This window comes from Protopterus annectens, chromosome 14.part0, assembly GCF_019279795.1.
Source record: "Protopterus annectens isolate FY-2018-M chromosome 14.part0, PAN1.0, whole genome shotgun sequence".
NCBI lineage: Eukaryota > Metazoa > Chordata > Ceratodontiformes > Protopteridae > Protopterus > Protopterus annectens.
The window spans coordinates 917,664,042-917,689,117 of record NC_056748.1 but is presented as its reverse complement, the minus strand read 5'-3'; the positions used below and the strand labels follow the sequence as shown (position 1 = coordinate 917,689,117).

The window sequence follows — 25,076 nt, the reverse complement described above, 5'->3', positions numbered from 1 at the left end:
GATCTTAGAATTGTATACATAATCTCAAGGGGTGTGGGGGCATAGCCCCCCACATGGGAGAGCACCAGAGGCAGTATAACGAGATCATTGAATAAATGCAAAATGCATAAATAGTGAAAATAAGCTTGAATGATCAGTTGCTGAATTTGAAACCAGAGCACAAGAGAAGACTATGTAATACCAGAGACAAATTTAAGCTCAGAAAAAGGAATACACTAAGCCAAAGATCTAGCCCAGTACAAAGAAGGAAACAAAGTACTTTAGAATTACCAAATGAACCAATAAGCCTTGGAGAAGAATTCATGCCACTGAGAATCATGCATACTAATAAAAAACAATGATATTCCTACTTCCATTTGGGATATACTGACAAATATTGCAAAAGTTGGTAGAATAGACCTATGCCACGAAATTTCTGGGCAAACAAGGTGGGAATTATCTGGCCACCAATAATTATCACTATAGGTCAGAGATAATGGGGGACTAATCATATTAGTGCCCCTCCAGCATCTACAATGGAAGTGTGTGGTGCTGCTATAATTTTGAGACAGTTTAGGAGATGATCCACACCTGCCCTGCAAGAAGCTACACCTTTTTTTAACAAACAAAGGCAGTCATAGCATGGGGAGAGAGAGATATGCAGGTCATTTCGGCAGAGAAAGAGAGGAAGTATTGTACATGGCTCTTGCAAGCACAGAAACAGACTATGAAAGACACTAGCCTGTCAAGTAGGAAAGCAAGACTTTACCTCCATAAGTTCCACTTAGGGGGAGCTCATTAGCCTCTTGCAATGAGTAATTCAACAGTGAGTTGTTTAACAGAGATGAATGTGAGCCATTTACCAGAACCAAATTGAGAGTACCTGGTATAGTGTGGCTGAAATGGCACAATGGCATTATATACAGCCTGCACTGCACAAATTCACTGTAAATTACAACTTTCCAGGGTGTTTGCTCATACTGTTACAATATTATATATATTTTAAATGTTGCTCTGTAAGTAACTGAATATTTGCTTTATTTGGAACAGTTTTAGTACCTTCCACTTTCCACGTATTCTTCTTTGGAAGAACAGCAGCATTCTTCCAAACCATTACAGTTATCCTCACACCAAGTAGTTACTATCACTGATTGAAAAAGATTAGGTCATACCTACATTTCTATTTGAAAAGATTTTCCCGTCTTATTTTTCTAGCTGAACCATCTGGGAAGTATAATATACCACTCCTAGTTGCTTGACCATATGCTTGAATATTTTTGCTAGAGGTGCAAGGGTAATTAGGCACTGCCTGACCTTGACCCTTATGGCATTCCTAAGGCAAATACTGAAATCTATCATCAGTGAAAAGCATTCTGGTATGATGATAAGCAACCTCCACTTCAGATGAGATACCCATTGTGTGGTGTTTACGTGTTCTTTCTATTTTTGGTAGGTTTCTGCCAGGATCTCCAGTTTTCTTCTACACATCAAACACACGTATTGAAGCTGGAAAGTTTTAAAAATGTTCCATAGCTGTGCATGTGAGCCTGTGTTCCCTACGATGGACCAATATCCCAACCAGAGTGCTTTCTTCTTGCATCAGTTGCTTTCCATGCAAGGCTGCAACTTCATATACCCTAAATTGGAGATGTGGGCTATAGGAATAGGAGTGGAAGAACAGATTGTAATATTTGCCTGAAAGGGAAGCAGTACTTCTGATCATCATGCATTCTGTTATTGTCACTTCCTGTTCAGGCAGCTATTGCTTCCCATTCAGAGTGGGAAAGCTGCCTGATGGGTAGCAATAACAACAGAAAATATGATAAATTGGCAGTATTTCAGTTGTGATACTGTTACGTTTTTTATAATGTTATTTATATGCTAAGAAAACATACATTAAGTGTTTGAAATTTATACCAGTCACTTATCTTACTTTTCTTATGTATATTAGCCAGCAGAAAAATCATTTATGGTGGTTGAAAAGAAGAGGAAACAGTGGCAGGATGCATGCAGTGGTCATCTTACTTTTTAACAGAGACACAGATGAAATATTCATTAAATTTAAAGGCATACAATTTCGATTTCTGATAAATGTGAAACTTGAAAGCCAGCAATTCACATAACAGGAAATGTGATATATGACTGCCCAAGGGTAATGATTGCCACCTGTTACAGATCTGTTACTAGGAGTGAAACTGATTGACTTCCTTTTGTCTTTCTAAATTTTGATTTATGTTAATACACAAACACATCAATGGCCGTATTAACTGCTGATTCTAGTCCTAACTAGAATCAAAGGAATCTTAAAATTTACTTAAAATTTCTTATGACTTTATCAAGAACACTGCATTTGACTCATGGCAGGGCATATAATAATTAAGTTGAAAATAAAATGTACACCATCTTGTATATGTCACTACAATTTTTGATTTATAAGATGAGTGAAGAAACTCCTAAAAAGAGGCGAGGGTGGACTTTGATGTCAGTAGACAGGACTGAAAACTATGTCTCCTATACTGACAGTAGTAAGTGTTCCATTTAAAAAAACACAGGTCATTGAAAGATATGAAAAAAGATAAAATACATATTCTAGCCTTCCTATCTACTTTGCAGTTAACTTCTTTATGATATAATGTACATGACGTACTGAAGTAATACTTTCTGCTGCTGGGTTCTGTAAATATAGCTATATAAATATATAAAAATATATATAAATATATAAATATATATATAATGCATGAGACAGCAGATGCTCTAGACAGTCTAAAGGAATTCTATTTTCAAAAGGAGTTGTTAGGCTACTACCACATGGCATGATTTACTTCATAACTTCCTACAAGGATAATTTATTCACTACATGAAAGAACATTTAACTCGACTACGAGTCTTCATGCAAATTACTGTGAGCTAAAATGCTTCCTAAGAATAAGTGTCCTTCCTGCAACCTTAACATTAAGTTTCTATAAAAGGATCTGTGGTATAATTCATGACTCGTCTCAATGCAGAAAATCAAAGTTATTTTTTATTAGTTATTTTTGAAAGCACCTTTACTGGAAGAAAAAAAGAATACCAGAAAGGAAGACAATGGTGCACAAACAAAAGGGGGGTGGGTGGAATAGGTCATAGTCAAACATTTTATTCCAAATAAAAATGATGTTCCCTGTACAATAAATTAAGGTCCAGTTATAACAAACCATTCAGTGTAGGTATTCTGAGTCCCAGGCAAGGTGATGGACAAGTCATTATTATGTTGTTGTTGTGTCTTTCGGCTTTTCCCGGTTAGGGGTCGCCACAGCGGAACTCCGGTCCGCTAATGATTGGCAGTTGATTTTTACGTGCTGAGTTGCCAGCCCTAACGCACAACCTTCAACGAAGGTACGCCCATTCACGCACGTCTCCATGCAGGAGACGCTCTAACTGAGAGTTGAACCATTCAGCGTCTTACTGTGAGGCAACAATGCTACCGCAGCACCACCACCATGGGTGGACAAGTCATTATTATGCAGTGCAAAATATTTGCCTTTGGTTTAACAGAAAAGAGAACTAAATCATTCACTCATGGCAGGGGCTGTATAGATAATGTTACTGTTCATATAATACAGACAACCATAAACTGACTTTTCATAGGTTCATAGGTAGGTACTAGGCTATCTGCCCGAAGACATTTATAAGCCTAGCCGGAATGTGTTGGTTTTCGCCGCCCACTTAGATTAGTTCCCTGTAACTCTGTCCAGCAGAGCCATTGAAGTGATCCCTGGGGTAAACTTTCTGTTTCCTATCCACTCGTCAAGGTTTCTCTTGAAGAGGGTTAGCGAGGACCTCTGCCTAATGAAGATTGGAATCTTGTTCCAGAACATGGGAAGTCTTTGGAACATGAATCTATCCCTCCAGCATGTCCTATTTATTGTTTTGGTGAGGTTTAGATCCCTGGAGCATGTGGCTTGAGGAGACATGATTTTCTTTAGGTGGAGCATGTCCATCAGTTCTGGGTTGGACATAGCCTTGTACATCAGGCAGAGATCACCTCTGAGTAGGCGGTATGCAACTGAGTACAGCTGGAGTTTATTCAGTCGAGCTGCATAGGGCATCTGCTTGAGGCCAGTAATCCTCTTGGTGAGGTACTTCTGTGGTCTTTCCAGTTGTTGCAGGTGTCTTTGTAAGATATATCCCAAATGGGGCATTGTACTCTATGATGGGTCTTATGAGTAAACATATAATTTCAAATCCTGGACATGACTTTTGATTTATGGCATTTGCAACAGGTATACAGTAATCCAAGAGGAGGAAATATTAAGGAATTTACTGAGCTTGAACAGAGTAACTGGATAGCCGATTTAAGGTCTCATAAACATCCAGGATTGAATGAGTTACTTCCCCTTAAGCCTATGTTAAGGAGCCGTCACCTGAGGAGATTATTATGATTGGTTAATGCCTCCATTTAAATGTGCACTCACTGATTGAGACTAGATCTGAAGAAGGCTTTATGTTGAAAGCGCTCATCTCATTTTATTATTTTATCTTGTTTTTAACCTCTTGATATTAAAGACTTGCATTCCAGCCTTGATATCACTTCATTGGTTTATTTTCTTATCTAATCACTTTGTCCTAAGAGTGATTTTACTGGTACTGCCGGTTTTGTTACCAAATCTTTGCAAAGCATAGCTGAAAAAGAGTATGATCATACAGTATGAAAGGAAGTGGCTACTAGCTGATGAGCTTTATCATGTAGTCCCAGGTTAAACTTCCTCAGCTTCCACTTGCATATTGTGGAACTCTGAGCAAGTTCATTAACCAGACAATGATGCTGGGCATACCTCTCACCTTTCCAGATTTTCAGGAAGTGCAGCTATACTGAGCCAGAAGATACAGCAAACCTCCTGGCTGATTAATGCAGCTACAAATTTACCCCTCTCTCCCCTCAACCTTCCCTCAGGAAAAATCAAATACAACTCCCCTCTCCCATATCACTAGGGAGCAAGTCCTTAATGCTCTCACTCAAACTAAGAACAGTGCATCAATGGACTCAGAAAATATCACAGGATGCCTTCTAAATAGCATGAAACATGAGCTATCAGGGCCTCTGGAATTACTGTTTAACCTAGCCTCCAAACAAGCTTCGTGCCTCATGAATGGAGAAAGGCAGCAGTCATCCCTCTGTACAAAGTTGAGCCATCTACAGACCCTGGAAACTACAGACCCATAAGTCTCACTAGTCTTAAGTGTAAAGCCATGGAAAAAATGATCATGGAGATGATCAATAGAGATATAGTAAACCTCCAGACACTGGACCCAAACCAGCTTGGTTTCATCAAGGGCAGATCATGCCTACTCAACATGGTGGACTTCTTTGAGAAGGTCACCAAAGTAATGGATGAGTACAAAATCATTCACACTGCCTACCTTGACCTGGCCAAGGCATTTGAGACAATGCCCCACTTGGGCACTGTTGACAAACTCAGAAGGTTAGGTACAAACCCATATGTCACCTGGCGGATAAGCCAACTGGCTCACAAACAGAACCCAGAAAGTTAAAACTGGGGAGTCCACCTCTACAAAGAGGCCAGTCAGAAGTGGAGTCCCTCAGGGATTAGTCCTTTGACTTCTCCTTTTTGGCATTTACTTCTCAGAAGTCAAAGCAAATGTCAGTGGTCTCTGGCTGACTAAATTTGCACATGGTTACAAATTAAGAGCTGTCACTGAATCTCACACTGGCACAAATGCTCTCCAGGAGGGGCTGACACAGACAAACAACTGGTGTCAGATCCATGGACTAAAATTAAATGTCAATAAATGCATAACAGTATCGGTGACAAAGGGAAATACTGCCAGTCCAGCTATCTGGAATTTTGTAAATAATTATATGGCATTTGAGAATATTAATATTATTTATATAGAAGTATGACAGAAGGAGATACTGCCAGCCCAGCTATCTGGATTTTTGTAAGTAGTTGTGTGTTATTTGTGAATACCAACATGCTTCATGTAAGATGCTTGTGCTACAACTGTGTTAAAACTGTATGTTCTGTACTGAGCTGAAATGTAACCATAGTATGCCCTGCTGGTTTAGAATATAAATGTATATAAACTATTGTAAATGTGTGAATGTATATATTTTAACAGTGGAAACTAGAACATAGGTTCATAGGTAGGTACTAGGCTATTGGCCCTGGGGCCTATATAAGCCTAGCCAAAAAAGGTTCTCTGGTTTTCGCCACCCAAGACAATTATTTTCCTGTGCCCCTGTCAAGCAGTGCCGCAGAAGTGATCCCTGGGGTGAATTTTCTATTTCCGATCCAGTCGTCAGGAGTTTTCTTAAAGAGGGCCAATGAGGAGCTCTGCTTGACATGAACGGGTAGTTTGTTCTAGAGTATGGGAAGTCTCTGGGACAGGAATCTATCCCTCCAGCATGTTCTGTTTATTGTGGTAATAAGGTTTAGGTCCCTGGAGTGTATGGTTCAGAGAGATTGGGATTTCTTTAAGTGTAGCATGTCCAACAGCTTTGGGTTTGACATAGCTTTGTATGTTAGGCAGAGATCGCCTCTGAGTAGGCGATATGTGACTGAGTAGAGCTGGAGTTTTCTGAGATGGTCTGCATATTGCATCTGTTTGAGGCTGGTAATCCTCTTAGTGAGGTATTTTTGTGGCTTTTAACATAGAGGGTTAACTTGCAAGACTTCAAGAAAAGAAGTTAAATTTAAACTGTTTTATGATTGTGCTATAAAAGGTATCTTTCAGTTTCAGTCAACAGTAGACAGGATGTCTACACTAGGGGACTTTGTGTTTTGTAAGTGCTTTATTGTTTTATGTTCTCTAGCAGTTGCAAACATCTGAAGGCTGTTTATTTTCACAGAGAGATGTTAAATGTTGGTAGTGTCTGACAGTGGGAGTTTAGCTTGGGAACTAAAGTCAGGTGACAAAAGGTGATGTCATCCAAGCTAACCCTGCAGTAATATTTTATATTAATTTAAGAACTCTCAGAGAGAGAGAGGGGGCATTTTGCATTTGACTTTGACCTGACGGTATCCACTCATCACCACTTCTGCCTGCTTGTTCTGTAAGCAAGTTTTTAGGACATAGTAACTCTTTTAGATTCAGATAGGAATATAGTAAATTATATCTTAAATGTTGTCTTTATTTATTTGAGACTGTCCTGCAATGTTGTTTTAAATATTTCCTGTGATTTTGAACTCTGATGTAACTGATTACTTATTTAGTATTGTCTTGTCCTTTTATTAATTATTATTAAATATAATTAAACCTTTTAATTGTGGCTGGTCTGTTTAGTGATATTTAAGCTCTTAAAGTACTTACATATCTATTTAGTGACACTGTACAGGCCACTCCTAAACATCCTTGCTCTTGGTCCACCTACCATTTGGATTAATAGTAACATTACACAGTAAGATTGGACACCCTTTATTAAGGACCTTAAAGTAGCCGATAAAGAGTAGCTGGTGGCAGCTGGAACTACCTTATAGTCTGGGCAGAAGGGGACATAGGTAGTAAACCTGTGCCAGCCTTTACCAGGAGAGTTTGTGTGTGTGTGTGTGTGTGTGTGTGTGTGTGTGTGTGTGTGTGTGTGTGTGTGTGTGTGTGCACGCATCTGTGTGTATGTGTATAAATCAAATCTCAAACTGTGTGTGTGTCAGCTACTTGGGCAGGGATACGAAGCACTGGTTGGACAAACAGGGCACTGGAGATCTTGGTTTGGTCACTCAGCTGAGATCTCAACCCTATGGCTATGCCAGTGTGGAGTCTTATTGGGTATATGGAGAAAGAGGGAGAAACCAGCCCCAAACTGTGATCTCTGGGTGCTCTTAAGAGAAATTGCACTTTACTGTGTATGTACTTGTTATCCTCCCAGTGTATACATACCTCACTGCTGCCAGTGGTGAGGATCGAGGCTCCTTGATTACTGGGCCAGTGTAGGGGTGTCACAGTATCCTGTGGGAAGTCATCCATCCCTGGTAACTATCATATTGATAACACACCCTTTAGAGTATACCCAGTAGTCAGGGACTTAGGGACACACATAGATAGTAATTTAGCCTTTGACCATCATGTGTCTACAGTGGTGAGGAAATCATTCTATGTTGTGCAACTTATAAACAAAGGTATGTCATCTACGTCCAAGGAATTAATTGTTATACTATATTCGGTATTCATCAGACCTATCATTGAGTACAATGCCCCCTTTGGTATGTACCTAACCAGGCATATACAACAATTGGAACGTCCACAGAGATTTCTCACTAAAAAAAACACAGGGTGTAAGTAAAATGTCCTATACAGACTGCCTCAAGGCCCTATCTCTGTATTCTGTCTCCTACAGGCTTTTGAAAGGAGAACTATGCCTGGCATAAAGGGCATTGTCAGACCCCACTCTGATGGACCTCCTGCACAAGAATTACCCATTCTAAAGACTTAAACCTTGCCTGTGATTTAAATAGGGCCTGCTGGAGAGATAGGTATGTATCCCAGAGGCTACCCCATCTATGGTACAGACTCCCCCTCAATGTGAAGCAGAGTTCCTGCCTAACCCAATTCAAGTACAACCTGGACAATTGGATGGGAAACCAGAAATTCATCCCTGGTTTGGCACCTATGTCTCTAATGAAAACAGACAACTTGTAAATGGTTCATCTCCCAGGCACCTGCTTGTAAATGTTTCATCTCCTAAACCCCTGCTTACACTTATCAAGGGTATCAAAACTTTGGAATGCATGGCTAGGCTTGAAAAGGCCCTTTTGGTCATTAGCCTAGTAAACACCTATGAACCTCATATTTTTGGTCTGTTCCTCATACAATTTGTGGTTTTCTGGCAAATCACTGGAATAATCTGAGGACTGAAGTCACCAAATAATGACATACATTTGAGTTTCAGACTCCAAATCCATCAGAAAATGCATGTTAGCACAAACCCCAGCATTTCAGCAACTTTTTTTGCAATATTTAAAATCTGTCTATAGTTTTGGGCCTTTGTCCCCCCATTTTGTTATGCTTTGTCCAGATTTCGTGCACTAACAGGTTAAAAAGTATGATGCTCCTTCATCCCTGTAAAGAGGCATTTGTGTGCAATGGACTTAGTCAAATTTTAAAATGAAGTAAAAATGGTTAAGAAAGTGTACTAGCATCTCTTGAGATCACATCTAGACTAACGCATGTAGTTCTGCAGGCTTCATGTATTAACATAAATCATAAACGGTATGTGTTCTACAGCCAGAAGCAATATAGACTCGCCTTAAAGGAGTATGTGTAACCCAGGAAGGAGCCAACACACTAGGATGAGGGATGATATTCAACAGGTACCGTGGACATAAACTAATTCCTCAAAAAAGTAGCAGAGTCCATCTATGTGGCAGCTTTTAAGGAAAGTTACATGAGAACTAAGTATGAAGTTTAAATGAAGTGTGACAGGTGCGAAAGCATGAAATAAGTTTGTTATGAATCAGGATATTTATCTTCACAAAGAAGGCAATGGAGTAATTGGGTGCATAGTTACAGGATGAAATATAATAAATATGGTAAAGGAATTTTAAACTGGAGATAAAGGGCAATTCAGACCATAGTATGAAAAATAATCTTTTCTTTAACTTAGAATATATTGCATAGGCAACAAGTAAGACAATGCCTTGAGTAAACAATTTGCAGTGGTAGACAAAGTGAGAAGCAGTGTGTATAATCCTTCATTTCTTAAGCAAATTATCAGGTTTACTACAATTACGTAAACAAACTCTCAGAAGTGGAACCAAAGGACAGCTGGTGAAAAACATTTTTTTTTGTGCTGGATGCTTATGTTTCTCATGCTGTATAATGTAATCAGTGACTTTAAAGCACAATTCTACAAATGTGTTTGCCATTTTGTAGTCTCTTTAAATTCACACTTCAATGATAATTATATACATCAGAAACTAAAATTAGTATGTACTATTGCCACTTTTCTCTAAATTTCCCTGCAGGCCAACTCAGGGTTCCACTTTATATCCTGCCACACAATAACAAAACGTAGCCATCTGTGCAGCCACAGCCGACTTCTCTCTTTATAGCTGTGTACTCATATCACAATGCTATCCTGTGTGCACATCCATATCATCCTGCATCAGCTCAGTGATATGAGCAAATCGCAAAGTACCCTACAGAGCTTATGTTCCATGTAATACAGCTGTGTGTGGCATCAACTGAGCCCAGACCTGTGCTAGTCAGAACACAGTTGCTCCTGACATTATTTCATGTAAAATTATTGTCATCTGACCAATAATGCTATGCATATGAGTATGTTGCTGGCAGTGGTTTGACCTCCAACAGTAGTAACATGCCCTAGTATATCACTGGCCACAGCTCTTCTGTGATGTTCCCAAACTGATGTGGTCAGTCACAGTATCTCCTGTCCAGGGAAATCTTTGTTTTCCTGTTGCACAGGTATATACTTGAGTTTAAATGTATTCTATTTCTACCTATTATCCCTGTATTTTATCAGTTCAAGTAGCTCTGTTAGGTCTTAACTGAAACTGCTTCATGGATGATATAATCTGCCAGGCTGGCCACATCTCAGTTTTCAGTTTGCAATACCATGGCTAAGATTAGGTAATGTTCCCACTTTCTGTCATGATCAATGAATTGCGATTTTGCTGGCAACCCAACAACTTTTGAACCACAACTAGGGCACCACGTACTGTGGACTAAAAGGGTAGAGTTTATCCAGGTATAGCAATCCTTCAATGTCTGAGCCACAAACAATGTTTATACATATTCTAGAGTGTTTGGCAAGACCATTCTAAATATCCCAACTACTCAATATTCCTAACATTTTCATGGTTTGTAAGCTATCCTGTTTCTTCTGAAGATCATTCTGAGCATGGAAATTAATAAATGCATGTGCCAGGGTACAGGAACATTAAAATAGTTCTCATTCAAATTGCAGCACAGGTGCAGAAAAAAAAATATTGCTCAAACCTGAGAGACTCAGTGAATCTGCAATCAAGCAACCGATGAACAGCTGACATTAAATTTATGTCAGACAGGTTCTGCATGGAAGCCATGAATAATAACATTTTAAAAACAAATATTACATCAGAATGATTTATTGCAAGTAAAACTGTCAAAAACAAGATAGAGGATTTAAATCCTCAAGTGAAATTCTATTAAGGTTTTAAACAGAAACTGTCAGGCTCCATGGCACGTATGAGTACTTATGCAGATGTATATTGGAATTTCCAGACAGAGGCCTGTAAGTTAACTCAATTCAGTCTGATCTTTTACAATGTTAAATATTTTATACCTTCAAAAGAATCAGTTCCTCTCCGAATTTCATCAGTTCCTTTCATAAAAGGATTATTAATGATTAATACAAATATACTTTTCAATGTATTTTCATCATATTTCTACGTGTTATTTAAAGATTTTTTTTAAAAAATTCACCCCAGGCCTCCATTGAAAATGCACACTTCTGACCTTCCCAGTAAACAAATGTCAAATAAATATTATTTGATACCCTGACATTCAGGATCAGACCATTCTTGACACAGTTCTTCTGCTTGACAAATCATGTGTCAATTGCTACAGGAAGCTTCCATAACCAAGTTCCACTTTGACCTTCTATCTAAGCAAGTCAGTATTCTGCTGTTAAACTGAAGCAGGAGAACAGGCATTTATCTCTACAAGCTGTGTAAGTCTGAAGTGTAAGATCTGTAAGCCAGTTAAAATAATAAACATCTTCTAATTCTTCCATGAGATTTCTCAAACCCCAATACCCAGATTATCTAGATTTAATTAGGTTGGCTTTTGTAGCATGCAGCTGGAGAAGAGTAGAAATAAAGGTACTTACGTATTATCGCAACCACCTTACAAACATCTGACAGTTTAACATACACTGTTGACAAACCGCAGTGTACAGGTTGGAGATAAATAACGTAAGTACCGAAATTTGTACTAACACACACTGTGAAACAACTGCCACACATTTATGTGTAAAACAGCTGTGGAAAGACAAAATGTTATGGCATTCTGGTTCCAAGCAAGTCACTGGTGTATGGACTGGTTCATCCAACCGCAATAAGCAGCTGTCAAAAACGGAAGTACAGAAATTTGGAGTAATAAACAAAGTGAACGAGAAGTTTACTACATTTATTATGTGTAAAACAGATTGGTAAATAAAAAATGTTAATAACAAAATGTGTGCATCAATGTACTTCCATCGCTGACATCGTTTCACAAATACCGCGGGTTGCATCCCCGCTCTGTAATGGAGTACAATGCATGCATGACCTCTGAGGCATCCTTGAAAGTGTAAGGATGCACTCAGTATGTTGGCATCACTGACAGTACACTTCAAAGAGACTTTACCTCATGTCATGTAGGGAAAACCATTTCAGAAAAGGTTATAATTGTACATTTCATGTCGGAAAATATTCATGGACAGAACAAAATGTAGGATGGCTGTGGAAGCATGAAATACTATGTTGTCCTACTTAAATCATTAAATGTGTTGGCACAGAACCCTCATTTCTTTCATTACTACCCACATTAAATGTCAAACTGTAAAGGAGAAGTAAAAAACTATGGAAAAAAATCACATTTCACAACATTACATTAATAAATTTGTCGGCACCTCAAGCACATGTGACTAAACCAAGAGCGATTTGTTTGGAACGTGGTTGAGATAATACGCAAATACCGAAATAAATATTTAACACCAGTTCACCCTTCTGCAGAGTCAGAGTGGTACATGTTCCACTGTAGGAGGGGCACCTTTGGGTCAATCTTCAGTAATATTTTCATTTTGAAAGGGATGGAACATGGGGGTGCAAGTCTGCCCAGAAAATCATTGCTCTCTAGACAGCCACAGTAAATATCCAGAAACAGCAACATACATTGCATCATGCTTGTTAGAAGCAGAGGTATGATGCAGAGCAAACAAAAATATTTAACAAATGTTTGGTGAATGGGAACTTGATAATCATGAAGAGATTGAGGGAGGTGCCAAAAAAGCATTAAAATGTTTAAATTAAAATTATGGCAGTTTATTTTAGAGAGAGAAAAAAATACAATACAATACAATTTATGACCAGGTTTAAATTGGAAGGGTGAAATCTGAAAGCTAAATCTGTTCTTGTACAGTTAAAAAAACATTCAGACACTGCCACTGGCAACTGTGATCCATCTCCAATTGCCTGAACTTATAAATACACTCAATTGCCTTCCACGTCTCATACTGTGCACCTGCTTTCAACTAACCCAAGGAATGATACATTTCAGAGGACATGGTGGAAAAAAAATTGTAGTCTCTACCTGCTGGCTAATAGATGTCATTAACAAATTTCCTATACACCAACTAGTTCTGAAATGGTCATTTAAGACAGTTTCATACCATTTAACATACTTTATAAAATGTTAGCATCTGTAGTATGTCTATCTGGCACTTAATATGTCCCACTCGGGCATGGCAGATGAACTCAGGAGGTTAAGTACAAACCCATATGTCACCCAATGGATAGTCATCTAGCTCACAGACAATACCCAGGAGGTTAGAACTGGGGAGTCCACCTCTACAAAGAGGCCAGACAACTGGAGTCCCTCAGGGATCAGTCCTTGGATCTCTCCTTTTTAGCATTTACTTCTCTGAAGTCAAGGCTAATGTCAATGGTCTCAGGCTGACTAAACTTGCAGATGACTACAAATTAGGAGTTGTCATTGAATCACACATTAACACAAATGTTTTCCAGGAAGGAATGACAAAGGCAAACAACTGGTGTCAGAGTCATGGACTAAAAGTAAATCCCAAGAAATGCATAATACTAACCTTCAGGAAGAACAAAAAAGGAGAAATAACCACACTGGAAGCAAATACTATAGCGTAAGCGCTGTCGTTTACTGAATGTACGTAAACTTCTTCAGACAAAACAATACAAAAAATTCAAGTTTAAATAGGAAACAAGTAATTACATCATTTCCTATACCAATTAAATACATAAAAACACATGCAGCCTAAAAAAAACAAATTATATATATATATATATATATATATATATATATATATATATATATGTGTGTGTGTGTGTGTGTGTGTGTATACCACTAATATTTCTACAAATAAGAATACTCTCCACAAAAACAATCCATATTTGAATAATTACAAATATAAATTAATAAAAATGTGTAAATACACACCTAAAAAATCATTAACTAACCTGAACGACTAGATATATTGACAATGAACATGTAGTAATACACCTAAATAAATAACCACTAAATTATATCTATCTCCACTGTGCTCTCAATTTTAAAATGCTCATCACAGAGATAGTGTCATTAAGGCCAGGCAACATGCAAGCATTTAATTTTAGTTGTCATAAAAGTTCCTTTTCTTCCAATTGCAGAGAAACCGGACCCCCCCTATTATTATCAAACATTTTATCAATAATTAGAAACTGAAATTCATGTTCTGGAAAAGACAGAACATGCCTAGCTAGAGCATTATTAATGTTTCCTTTTGTAATGGCATAAAAATGTTCATACATCTGATTTTTAAGAGGCCTATCTGTCTTGCCAACATAGAATGATGAACATTTAGGACACAATGCCAGATAAACAACCCCTCTTGTATTACAGTTATATTTGTCCTGTAAAAAATATTTCTTCCCATTAATAATGAAATTGTTAGTCACTAAGACAAGTCTACACCAGTGACAGAACCCACACTTAAACATTCCACAATGAGGCCGGTAACATTTATTGTTACTTCTTGCAAGGATTGATTTAAGGTTTCTACCTTTACGGAATGTCACAAATGGGTACTCTCCAACATGTTTTCTTAAGAGACTGTCTTCTAGAAATAAAAACCAATTTTTATTGAGAAATAAATTTTAAAGACAAAGCGTCCCTTGAAAAACTGGTAATGAAACTTAATTTCCCATTCGAAGGAATCAATTATCAAAAAAGAGGTATTATTAAAGGACAGCTTGTTAGGGCAGCTAGAATGATAACTTTAGATAGGGATTTTGTGGATGAATGTTCTGTATTGAGTGACATGTTTTGTAAGCGTGGGTACCCTATTAAATTAATTGAGGAACTTACTGATGAAGTTTCTTATAAAAGAACACATGTTTTTTTGAAACCGATCCTTAATGTTAATTTTTCATCTGAGGTTGGTGGATCGATTCCTTCGATTGATGTTCCTAACACTCCTCATTTGTCCAGTTCTATTATTGAACAAATAGACAATGCGAAAAGTGATTATGGGAAATTAAGTTTCATTACCACTTTTTCAAGGGACGCTTTGTCTTTAAAATTTATTCTTAATAAAAATTGGTTTTTATTTCTAGAAGACAGTCTCTTAAGAAAACATGTTGGAGAGTACCCACTTGTGACATTCCGTAAAGGTAGAAACCTTAAATCAATTCTTGAAAAAAGTAACAATAAATGTTACCGGCCTCATTGTGGAATGTTTAATTGTGGGTTCTGTCACTGGTGTAGACTTGTCTTAGTGACTAACAATTTCATTATTAATGTGAAGAAATATTTTTTACAGGACAAATATAACTGTAATACAAGAGGGGTTGTTTATCTGGCATTGTGTCCTAAATGTTCATCATTCCATGTTGGCAAGACAGATAGGCCTCTTAAAAATCAGATGTATGAACATTTTTATGCCATTACAAAAGGAAACATTAATAATGCTCTAGCTAGGCATGTTCTATCTTTTCCAGAACATGAATTTCAGTTTCTAATTATTGATACTGCAATTCGAAGAAAAGGAACTTTTATGGCAACTAAAATTAAATGCTTGCGTGTTGCCTGGTCTTAATGACACTATCTCTATGATGAGCATTTTAAAATTGAGAGCACAGCGGAGATAGTTATAATTTAGTGGTTATTTATTTAGGTGTATTACTACATGTTCATTGTCAATATATCTAGTCGTTCAGGTTAGTTAATGATTTTTTAGGTATTTACACATTTTTATTAATTTATATTTGTAATTATTCAAATATGGATTGTTTTTGTGGAGAGTTTTCTTATTTGTAGAAATATTAGAGGTATATACACATATATATATAGAATTTGTTTTTTTAGGCTGCGTGTGTTTTATGTATTTAATTGGTATAGGAAATGATGTCATTACTTGTTTCCTATTTAAACTTGAATTTTTTGTATTGTTTTGTCTGAAGAAGTTTACATACATTCAGTAAACGAAAGCGCTTACGCTATAGTATTTGCTTCCAGTGTGGTTATTTCTCCTTTTTTGTTCTACAGAGTTTGTTTTTTCGTTTTGGTTTTTACTAACCTTCAGGAAGTCATACACCCCTGGTAACTATCATATTGATAACACACCCTTTAGAGTTAACCCAGTAGTCAGGGACATAGGGAAGCACAGACAGTGATCTAGCCTTTCACCATCATGTGTCTACAGTAGTGAGAAAATCATTCTATATTGTGTAACTTATAAACAAAGGTATGTCATCTAAGTCCAAGGAAGTCATTGCTCCACTGTATTCAGCATTCATCAGACCTATCACAGAGTACAATGCCCCCTTTGATATGTACCTAGCCAGGCATATTCAACAATTGGAATATCCACAGTGGTTCATAGGTTCATACTAGGCTATCTGCCCTGGGTCATTTATAAGCCTAGCCTGATTGTGTTTGGCTTACGCCACCCCTTGATTTGAGTATACTGTGCCCTTTTTAAAGTTTAGTTTACTGTGCCTCTGTCTAATAGTGACACGGAAGTAATCCCCGGGACAAACCTACGATCCCCCATCCACTCATCAGGATTCTTCTTGAAGAGAGTCAGTGAGGTGCTCTGCCTAACATGAATTGGAATTCTATTCCAGAGAGAAGGGAGCCTCTGGGTTATGAATCTGTCCCTCCAGCATGTTCTATTTATTTCTGTGCTGAGGTTCAAGTCCCTCGAGCGTGGCTCTAAGGGATTTAGATTTACTGAGGTGGAGCATGTCCATTAATTCTGGGTTGGACATAGCTTTATATGTCAGGCATAGATCGCCTCGAAGTAGTTGGTATGCAACTGAGTAGAGCTGGAGTTTTTTTAACCGAGCAGCATATGACATCTGTTTGAGTCCCTTGATCCTCCAGGTGAGGTACTTTTGGGGTCTTTCTAATTGCTGCAGGTGTCGGGTAAGGTATATCCCAAAGGGGGCATTGTATTCTATGATGGGCCTGATGAGGGATGAATAAAGGGGCACGATTACCTCTCTTGATCTAGATGTGAATCCTTTCATGATGAGGTGGGCTATGTAGAAGGTCTTTCTAACCACATTGGCAATGTGGTTGTCAAAGGAGAGATTGCTATCAACTTGGGTCTCCAGATCCCTAATTACTTTCTCTGTACTTAATGGGTTACCACCTATGTGGCAATTTGTGGGTACATTGTTTTTGCCAAAGGGTATGACTATACACTTTTTGGCATTTAGCTTTAGACCATGGCTCTGGCACCAGTTATCTGTCTCAGTGAGTCCTTTTTGAAAGATGTTTGTGAAAGCTGGAGAGTCGATTATGGCGCCCAGTTTGCAGTCATCTGCGAACTTGGTGAGCCATAGTCCTCCCACATTGGCCTGTACCTCAGAAATGTAAATACCGAACAATAGAGGTCCCAGGACAGAACCTTGTGGGACGCCACTTGTGACCGGTTTCGACTCTGACATGGCTCCAGCAAGTCTGACTCTGTGGGTTCTGTCTTTGAGCCAGTTTGCGACCCATCTTGTGACATAGGGGTTTATATTTAGGCTGGATAGCTTATCTATGATGCCCGAGTGGGGTATTGTGTCAAATGCCTTTGCGAGGTCCAGATAGGCTGTGTGGACTACCTTCCCTTCATCTATGGCCTTGGTGACGGTTTCGAAGAAGTTGACCAGGTTCAAAAGGCAGGATCTGCCCTTGATGAAACCAAATTGGGTAGGATCTAGTGTCTGTAGGTCCCCAATGTCTTTGTGTATGAGTTCCATGATGATCCTCTCCATAGCCTTGCATACTAGACTAGTCAGGCTTATGGGGCGATAGTTTCCAGGGTCCGCAGAGGCACCACCTTTGTGGAGTGGGACCACTGTTGCTGTATGCCATTCTTTGGGCACATATCCTGTAGTGAGGCTGAGATTGTACAGCAGATTTACTTGAGGGATTAGTTCTTCTTGGAGTTCATGTAGGACGCAACCTGGGACGCCATCTGGTCCCATGGAAGCAGTGTTTTTTGCTTTGGAGAGGGCGGCCTTCACCTGAGCATCAGAGATGTTTGGGAGGCTGCACTCTGCCGGGATAGATACTTGCTCTTTTGGGGTGGAGAAGTTTGCACTGAACCTGTCTGCCAGGATATTGGCGATGTCTGTGGGTTCAGTGTATTTTTTGTCATTTAGAATCAACTCAGAACAAGTCTGGGAGTTGCATCCCAGGTTCCTAACATAACTGAAAAAAGCCTTATGATTGTCTTTAGTGTCCTGTGCAATTTTTCTCTCGAAGCTGCCTTGGAGGATTTTATGAGGGATCCTAATGTTTTGCTAGTACTGATCAGAGATGCCTTCCCTTTTAGGGATTTTGCTCTATCATGTAGTAGCTTCCTCCTTCCTCACTAAAATAATACAGTACTCAAGTAAAATGCCCTATGCAGAATGCCTTAAGACCCTATGCCTGTATTTGGTATCTTATAGGCTTTTAGGTTCATAGGTAGGTACTAGGCTATTTGCCCAAAGGCATTTATAAGCCTAGACGGAATGTGTTGGCTTTCGCTGCCCCCTAGTTTAGTTCCCTATGCCTTTGTCTAGCAGAGCCATTAAAGTGATCCCCGGGGTAAACTTTCTGTTTCCCATCCACTCGTCAAGGTTTCTCTTGAAGAGGGTTAGTAAGGAGCTCTGCCTAATGTAGATTGGAATATTGTTCCAGGGCATGGGAAGTCTCTGGGACAGGAATCTATCCCTCCAGCATGTCCTATTTATTGTTGTTGTGAGATTTAGATCCCTAGAGCATGTGGCTCGAGGAGATATGGTTTTCTTTAGGTGGAGCATGTCCATCAATTCTGGGTTGGACATGGACTTGTATGTCAGGCAGAGATCACCTCTGAGTAGGCGGTATGCAACCGAGTACAGGTGAAGTTTCTTCAGTTGAGCTGCATAGGGCATCTGCTTGAGGCCAGTGATCCTCTTGGTGAGGTACTTCTATGGTCTTTCCAGCTGTTGCAGGTGTCTTGTAAGGTACATCCCAAATGGGGCGTTGTACTCTATGATGGGTCTGATGAGTGATGCGTAGAGGGGTACAATGACCTCTTTTGATCTGGATGCAAATCCTTTTGTGATTAGGTGGGCCACATAGAAGGATTTTCTAACCACTTTGGCAATGCGATTATCAAAGGAGAGGTTACTATCTACTTGGGTCCCCAGATCCCTTATTATGTCTTCCATATTTAGGGGTCTACTACCTATGTGGTAGTTTGTGGGTACCTTGTTTTTTCCAAAAGGGGATGACTATGCACTTTTTGGCATTTAGCTTGAGGCCATGGTTTTGACACCAGGTATCTGGCTCAGTGAAAACCCTTTTGGAGGATGTCTGTGTCAACCGGAGAGTCAATTATAGCCCCTAGTTTGCAGTCATCTGCGAACTTGGTCAGCCATAGTCCTCCTGTGCTTGCCTGTGCCTCTGAGAAGTATATGCTGAACAGGAGGGGTCCTAGGACTGAGCCCTAGGGAACAACACTTGTAACTGGTTTAGAGTCAGACCTAGCTCCCGCAACTTGTACCATGTGGGTTCTGTCCGTGAGCCAGTTGACAACCCATCTCGTGATGTAGGGGTTTATGTTCAGGCAGGTGAGCTTGTTTATAATACCTGAATGGGGAATGGTGCCGAAGGCCTTTGGGAGGTCTAGGTAGGCTGTGTGGGCCACGTTTCCCTCGTCTATAGCCTTGGTAACTATCTCAAAGAAGTCTACCAGGTTTAGGAGGCATGATCTACCCTTAAAAAAGCCAAACTGAGTAGGGTCGAGTGTTTGGAGATTCCCAATGTCTCTGTTAATGAGATCCATGATGGTGTGCTCCATAGCCTTGTAGATCAAACTAGTCAGGCTTATAGGGCGATAGTTCCCAGGGTCTGTTGTGGCTCCACCTTTGTGGAGGGGAATAACTGTTGCTGTGCGCCACTCTATAGGCACGTAGCCTGTGGAGTAGCTAAGTTTGAACAGTGTGTTTAGGTGAGGGATTAGTTCATCTTTGAGCTCATGTAGGGTGCAGCCTGGGGACACCATCAGGTCCCACTGATGCTGTTATTTTGGCTTTGGAGAGGGCTGTTTTAACCTGAGTGTCTGTGATTTTAGGGGCAGTACATTCATCTGGTATAGGTATGGGCCCCTTTGGGGGTGAGAAGGGGATGAAGTTTGCACTGAACCTGTTTGCCAGGATGTTGACTATATTAGTCGGTTCAGTGTATTTTGTGCCATTCTGCACTAGCTCCGAGCAGATCTGAGAATTGCCACTTAGATTTTTGACATAGCTAAATAATGCCTTGTGGTTATCTTTGGAGTCCTTGGCAATTTTTCTTTCAAAGCTAGCCTTGGATGATTTTATAAGGGATTGTAGTTTTGAGGGGAGATCTATGCCTGGCATACAGGGCATTGTCAGACCCCTCTCTGATGGACCTCATGTATATCCACAAAACAAACAGCGCCAGTATTACCCATTCTAAAGACTTAAACCTTGCTTGTGATATAAATAGGACCTGCTGGAGAGATAGGAATATATCCCAGAGACTACACCATCTCTGGAACAGGCCCCCATCCATGTGAAGCAGAGTTCCTCCCTACCCCAATTCAAGTGCAACATGGAAAATTGGTTGGGAAACAAATGCATCCTTGGTTTGGCACCCATGTCTCTAATGCACACAGGCAACCTGTAAATGGTTCATCTCCCAGGCCCCTGCTTGTAAATGTTTCACCTTCAAGCCCCTGCTTACACATATCAAGGGTATCAGAACTTGTCAGAGATTTGGGATGTGTGAATAGGCTTTCAAAGGCCCTTGTGTTAATTAGCCTAGTAAACACCTATGAACCACAAGAGTAGACAGATTGACTGTGACTGAATTCAAACATAGCAATGTACTTTTAGGGAATTCTAGAGTGCAATTAACATTATCCTCAGTGCTTGTTTTAAAAGTAGCAACATTCTGTTCTATGACTAGCACTGTATTCACAGTACTTCCTTTATAGTAGTGTTGCATTTACTTTAGTTTGATAGCTGCCAACTTCACACTGCTGAGTCAATTTTCCATTTAGATATGGACTTTTGGCCTTATTATAGACCACCCACCAGTGCAAAGGTACCACTACCATATAAAGCACTCCTATTTGCCACAGAAGTAATGTGTACCGTAACTTCAAATGAGGCAGCAGTGAAAACAGACATGCAACAAGACACATATACATGCAGATAAGCCCTATATCATATTATACCTGTGTGTGTGTGTGTGTGTGTGTGTGTGTGTGTGTGTGTGTGTGTGTGTGTGTGTGTGTGTGTGTGTGCGCGCGCACGCGCACACATGTGCATGTATGTGGTTATGCATGTGTGCACATCTCTATAAATGTGCTCTCAAAATGAATGTACAATTCAGGAAAAAGCTGCTCAAGACAAACACACCCACAAAAAGTATTAGGCCAAAGAGTACAAGACATATAAATAACAGCATAAGACTATGCAATGTCACAAAATCAAAATGGAACGTTATCAAAGATCTGTGGGGAGATTGTAATGCAGTACAGGCATATTAAAAAGGAAGTAACAAGGAAAAACATGAAGTAGGCATTCAAGCTGACTCTAGATGTTAAGAGCAACAAAAAATGTGAGATTTCTGATTACGTGATTAGAACAAGCGCAGTCCATGAGCATAAAGGCATGATGTTTACCTGCACTGGTGGTTGGATTAACTAGCCGCCTTGGTGTTAGAAGGTTAGCTAGGGAATAATATTAACAGCAAGGCTTTAATCTTTCAATTCTCTCAAGATGCGGTCATCTTGGAGGTGGGCATCACATTAAAAGCTGTGAACTTTGTGGGAGCATCATGTTTGCACTGAGGGAACAGGTCCTGAGGGGTAACACTCCACTTGTAGAAGCATCAGTTTTGTAAAACCCACCTCGATGTTTGCTGGGCATGTCTCCCTATCACAAGTGAGAGGCCTTATTTTCAGAGTGGCAACATTTTAAAAAAATGTGGTTTTGTTAAACAGTGAATTCCAAAACTTGCTGTTCTACCTTTAAAGCTATTTGTTTTTTTTTTTTATTTGGTAGGAGGCTATGCTTGTCCTGCACCCACTCCACTACTTATACATACAACTGCAAAATCACTGTACCGGGCAGTAGGGAGGATACTGATACAGAATTACCACAATTTTGGACTTGATATGTACTCCACCCACCCCCACTCACTATTCAGTTTCTGATATTCCAAGGACTACAATACCTGTTCTCAGAACTTCATCAGGAGAGCTGGGCACACACAGGTGCATCCTTACTCGTGGATGTCATTATTTCAGTCAAGACAGGGCAGAAAGAAGGGTTCAGAACCAAAATGTTATTCTAAAAAAAGCTTATTTAAGCACCAAAAAATACATAAAATAAAAGCAAACCTGGCTTGCTCAACTACATGAAGCAAGAACTGAGATATCATTCTGGATTCCAGAGACGAGAAAGAGAGAAGGAAAGCTTGTGTTAATATACAAAGTACATGCATTTATGACTGATAAGCAGGGAAAACATATAACTGCAGATCAGGAAAAAAAGGTTCACAAATAATTGCAGAGGAGATGGCTAGCTCTGAAAAAAGTGCAGCTAAAACAAAACAGGAAATTATTAAGAGACAGATTAAGGAGCCGTGCAGTTTAGGAAGATGTACTTGTACTTAACAGGTCACTACAAGACTTGGTATTGCTCAGTGAGTGACAAAAGGCAGCTCTCATATAATCTTTCAAAGCAGGCTAATACCAATTACTTTGATACCAATACGTACATTGAGTGGGTATTTATTCTTATCACTTTACAGATTTACATACATAAAATTATCAGATATCTTTTTCTTCAGATTTCTAATACTTGAACAAAGGCAGAATATGTGCCACCCCCCCCAAAAAAAAATTGAAACAATGCCTGCATCCTGTGTACTCCATGGACAAAGTTTGCATTTGGTCTACGCGTCATAAAATGTACGACTAAAAAATGCTAAATCTGCAAAATCTATCCTTATGATATAAATATATTTTATAAAATAGTAAAATTATTATATGCTTTCATTTTAAGAAGACTAGCAATAGATACAATATCATTCATTCCACAGTATTGGACTGAATGATATAGCTATTGCTTGTCTTCTTAAAATGGAAGCATATTTATATCATAAGCATTTTAAATCTATTTATCCATGGGAATATTGGTGTCCGTAGTTGTATACATTCTATGTTAGCTAGCTGCATTGTGCCTTTAAAAGAACTGGCGGTACTTTTGAACTGATCATGTGACACAATGGCAAGATGTGGTTTAGTATACAAGGATATTTCACTTTCTAATTTTTATCTGATGTCTCAGTTATAATAAGAGACAAAAGCTCTTATCCTGATTTCATCGTATTTTTGATTTAATAAATAATTTATTTTATCTCCTAGATTTTTTGGATTATCATTTGCTAGTAGTTTTAATAGTATATCTAGAAGAGAAAAGAATGAGGGGGAAGAGGGAGAGAGGGAGTGAATACTGCAACAGTGAAGAGAAGGACATCTACCATTATGGTAAGATCTTGCACAACTGTACTATGTCCTTCTGTGAAGATATGTGAAGGCTGCCAGCCTAGCCAGATAGAATTTTGTAGATAATTCTGTCATTTGTAAATATTAATATAAGCCACAGGCTTGTTCTCTTAAATGGAAGAAAATTATGTTAAATGTGGAACTGCAAAATGGAACAACCGTGCAATCTGCTGTAGGAAAATGAATAAGTCAAGCATTGTATAATTGTTTGATTACAAAACCCGGAGCTGAGATGTCTGGATGAAGGAATTTTTGCTTTTGTTTTGAGACTAGAGTTAATTGCTAGAATTTGCATGTATAATGTCTTTTATTGCTGTAGCTTCCTGACCAGGTGCAAGATCAAAAGGGGTGTTACACTCTGAGCTTCTGTTAGCCAGGGAAACAGAAAATAATGATATAATTTGATACAAGTCAGTGGTACTGTGTTATCAATTTAAGGACAGAGAGACTCAGAGCATTTTGCATTTGTCTTGAAAACATCCATCACCAGCACTCTGCCTATGCTGTATATGTAAGTTTATTTTAGAACTGTGTTTTCTCTTAGATATAGCTAGGAACTAGGAAGATTATATTAGTTTATTTTTCTGTATTGATGTCAGAACTTTTCTACTGTATTATTTTAAGTATTTATCTGTGATCTCTGAACTCTTTACTAGCACTGTGTAGTAAGAAGAATTGTCTTGTGTTTTTATTATTAAATATTTTTAAACCTTTCAACAGTGGCTGTTTTGTGTAGAGATAATTTAAGCTCTGGAGTACATTGCATGTATATAGTGATACTGTCCATGTCACTCCAATAAGCTTTGCTGTTCAATCACACTTACCATTTGGATAATATTGCTAGGAACTAGGGAGATTATATTAGTTTATTTTTCTGTATTGATGTCAGAACTTTTCTACTGTATTATTTTAAGTATTTATCTGTGATCTCTGAACTCTTTACTAGCACTGTGTAGTAAGAAGAATTGTCTTGTGTTTTTATTATTAAATATTTTTAAACCTTTCAACAGTGGCTGTTTTGTGTAGAGATAATTTAAGCTCTGGAGTACATTGCATGTATATAGTGATACTGTCCAAGTCACTCCAATAAGCTTTGCTGTTCAATCACACTTACCATTTGGATAATACTGCACAGTAATAATTGGACACCCTTTGATAAGGGTCTTATTAGTAGCTGATATTAGTGGTTGGTGACAAGTGGTACTACCATATCACCTGGGCAAAAGGGGCACAGCTAGAGAATCTGTGCCAGCCTTCCCCATGTGTGTCTGTGTGTTTGTATAGAACTCATATCCCAAAGTATGTGTGTGTGTGTGTG

General features: G+C 38.9%; 1 protein-coding gene across 3 annotated transcripts in view; it reads left to right on the top strand.

Moving 5' to 3' along the window:
* BLNK (B cell linker) overlaps positions 1-25,076 on the top strand; it is a 964,832-nt gene that overhangs the window by 198,485 nt on the left and 741,271 nt on the right. The window lies entirely within an intron of this gene.